Consider the following 3900-nt stretch of genomic DNA (forward strand, 5'->3'; position numbering starts at 1 on the left):
AGGAGGCTGCAGCAATTCCAGGCACAGTCCCATGTGAGGGTGTGAGCACAGGTGTGTGGGTGCAGGTGAGCTTTAAGTGACTCTTCTTTCCATGAGAAAAGCAAGAGGGAAGCCAAGGTCAATTTGCTGTTAGCTGGCCAGAAAGGGGCAGCTTTAGCACCACCACATTAATGCTCAGGCAGTAATAACTTACACAAGTCAGATGGAGAAAGAAAGGTTTCTATTTCTAGTATCTGTCTTAGAAGGGATATAAATTACACCTTGCAGTGCCCATTTCTTCACTCAGTGTCACAGGGCCCAGACAACTTGGGTTTATACACCTCTAATGAGAAACAAAATAATCCCACGAAGATTTATATTGTCAATTTTGTATAATAAACTGATTCATTTTTAATTATGAGCATCTTTAATCTCAGTAACTGCAGTGCATGTTGAAAAATGGTTGATGCTAATAAAATGTTGAAGCATCATTTACAATTTCCATATAGCTGATCCCAAACCCTCCCTGCCTGAAGGAAGTTGTGTTTCTGTAGAGGAGTCGGGCTCAGTGTGGACACATCTGAGTCTGGCTCCTGTCCACAGGCTGAGCTGAGCTTTGATGGGCCTTTAGTGCCTGCCAGGCTGCTCCCCTGGCACGGAGCATTGCCTGCAGAGCTGGCAGGGCAGGGCAGGGCAGCCTGCAGGGCTCTGGCACAGCCTGGCCTGGCAGAACACGCTCCCTCCCTGCAGGTGCCACTTCTGCCTTGGCAGATCCCTCCAGACCTGGGCTGGCATCATTTACAGTGATCAGCACAGCCCTGGTGCTGGCTGCTGGGGATGCGGAGGAGCAGAATTGTTCCTTTTGACCCAGAATGGTTCCTTTTTACCCAGAATGGTTCTGCTCCTTGCCCAGAATTGTTCCTTTTTACCCAGAATTGTTCCTTTTCACCCAGAATGGTTCTGCTCCTTGCCCAGAATTGTTCTGCTCTTTGCCCTGATTTGTTCTGCTCCTTGCCCAGAATCGTTCCTTTTCGCCCGGAATCGTTCCTTTTTGCCCAGAATGGTTCCTTTTTGCCCAGATTTGTTCTGCTTTTTGCCCAGAATCGTTCCTTTTTGCCCAGAATCGTTCCTTTTCACCCAGAATCGTTCCTTTTTGCCCAGAATGGTTCCTTTTTGCCCAGAATCGCTCCTTTTTGCCCAGAATCGCTCCTTTTTGCCCAGAATGGTTCCTTTTTGCCCAGAATCGCTCCTTTTTGCCCAGAATCGTTCCCCGGGCTGCTCTTGGACAGGGTGCACAGAGCCTGGGCTGTGCAAGACAGGCTCAAGATGCTGCTTGATCCCCTCATGAGGGGAGGCTCTGTTTGTGCCAAAAGGAGGCTTCTGTGCTGCCAAAAGGAGGATTTCAGTGCAGGATGGTTTGGCTATTGAGAGACAGCAGCTGCTGTCAGATGAGTTCTGGCTTCATTTGGGTTTCAGATTTCTTCACAGCGATGAATCTTCAGCTCTTGTCCTGTTGTTTATGTCAGAGGCAGTCAGACATCTTCCTGACTGCCATTTTCTCATAAAAAGCCACCTCAAATCCTTTTTAAAGGATTTGCATTTTATGTTGATAATACTTAGGGCTTAAAGGCCTGATTCTCCTTAGACTCGTGCTAGTATCACTGTGGGATAATTCCAGCAAGAAATACATTAGTTGCATGTGTGAAGTGAAAGGAAAACCGGTCTGGCCAATACACGATTCATTTACATAAAACCCAGCAGCCCCATGGAAAAGAGAGATGTTGTATTTATGTATTTACTGTACGTGTTAGATGGAGCTCCTGCAGAGTGACACTGGCCAAAAACCGAGGTGTAGAAGCTTTGCTGATGGGGCTGCAGCTGTGGCAGCTTTGTCTCATCCTGTGTGCTTCGGTGGAACCTGCGGGTGAAATCTGTGTTAATATATGAGATGATGTGAGTTTCTTTGAAAAGAACATTCTAGAAGATTCAGCATTAATGGGTATCTGGTGTTCATTGAGATTTCTTTCCTTAGCCAGGAGGTTTAGCCAGGTTTGAGTTGAGTCAGTGCAAAGCTTCCTTCAGTCTGTGCAGAATTCTGAGCACAGGAGGCATCTCTTACCCCCCTTTTCCAGGACACAGAGGCTGCCAATATTTGCAGCATGAATAAAAGGGAGAAATCAGCCAGAAAAGCTCAATAACCTTTTTTTAAATTGTAAATGAGGTAAATTATTTGATACTTTATGGAAGAAATCTCAGTAGTGTGGGCGTGTCTCTTGCCTCTTTATCTTAGCTTATCCTTGTAAGCTTTATATCAGTGATAAAGAGTAATAAATAAAGCAATGATTCCCTCTAATAGCCAGATTGGTATTTTCCCAAGAATCCCATTTCTTGCTCTGGCCACAGGATTTATTGGCACCTTCTGCCATACTCTGCTTTCTGAGATTTCAGCTAGAAGTGCTTTTAGACTGACACAGCAACATGAGTCACTTGCATCAGAGCTTCCTGCCCAGAAGGTCCCAAAGTTGCTCTGAATTTATCATCCAAACTTTGACAGCAGACTCTCACTTTGAATTTGGGATAGATTTCTGCAGATAGGTGTTTGACTAATTAAATTCAGAGCAATTTGGCACAGTAGCTAAAAATACGGGAGCCCTCCAGTCTGCAGTGATTTGCAGAATTGGTGTCAGCTCCAGCAAGAGCCACGGTGAGGATCAGAGTGATGGAGAAGCTCTTGCACTGGCAGGGCAGGCCGATGTGCTGCTGGGTGCATCAGGGAGGGGAACTCGGGGCAGGATGGAGAAGGGAGAGGAGGAGTTCTGCAGGCAGGAGCTGGCTCAGTGCAGCTCCCAGCAGAGCTGGGTTTGTGGAGTTTCACTGATGGAGGGAGGTTTGTGTGCCAAGGAGCCTCCAGAGGGTCAGCTTCAAAAAGGGGGAGCACAGAGCCATGGGGACCTTCATGGAAAAAAGCGTGGAAAAGGAGTTTAATAGTTTGTAGTTAATATAATTTATATTATATATATACATATATATAGTTTAATAGTATATAGTTAATATATAGTTAATGCAGTTGCTGAAGATTTTATTGTTCCAATTTAAAAAAGAAAAAAAGAAAAGCCCAGTCCTTAGCTGATTTTTGAAGGAAACAGTTCACTTTGCCACATAGTTCACTTACCAAATCAAGGTAAATCATACTTTTTCTGCAGTGTTTTCCATTGGTTGTGGGAGCATTTTATTGCTTATCAGGGTCTTTTCCTTGTCAACTGTCTGCATTAATTTTATCATTCTGGGGATGCAGGCTCTGGGTGTTCCAGGGCTGGGATTGCATGCCTGGACAGCCTCCAGTACTGCCTATTGTTCTTCCTTACTTTGAGCTGCAAGTGACAAGTGAGCTCTAATTTTTAAATTTATTTATTAAAAAATCAAATCAACAATCTTCCCATTCACAATCAAGACCACCATTCACCCAAAGCTGGCTTTGTATAATTAGCCACAAGCCAAACTTTGCATTTTCAGCAGTGTTTCCTCTCTGCTGTCGTGGTGGGAATTGTTCAGTCTGGCTGATGCTGGAAGGATGCTGGAACAGAGACACAAGGATGTTTTTGTCTGGTGACAAACACATCTTACTCATCTATTCTGGATCCTGTGAAAGCTGACAGCCACCAGGGTGGTTTCACTGGCAGCCCAAGCTGGGGGAAAACAAGATTATTAAAGGTTCTGCTGTCTCAGGAAATGTGTAAAAAATTTTCAGAGCAGAGATCCTGTCCATCCCCAGAGCTGGGGCTCAGCAGGAGGAAGGGTTTCTACTTCAGCTGAAATCTGCAGGTTGGAGCTCCAGCTGCTCGGGAGGGTGCAGGTCACTTTCTGTCCCAGCTGTCACTGAGCTCTGTCCTGCCCACCTGCACTGCGTGGCACGCTCTCAGG

This window comes from Geospiza fortis, unplaced genomic scaffold, assembly GCF_000277835.1.
Source record: "Geospiza fortis unplaced genomic scaffold, GeoFor_1.0 scaffold145, whole genome shotgun sequence".
In the NCBI taxonomy this organism is placed as follows: Eukaryota; Metazoa; Chordata; class Aves; order Passeriformes; family Thraupidae; genus Geospiza; species Geospiza fortis.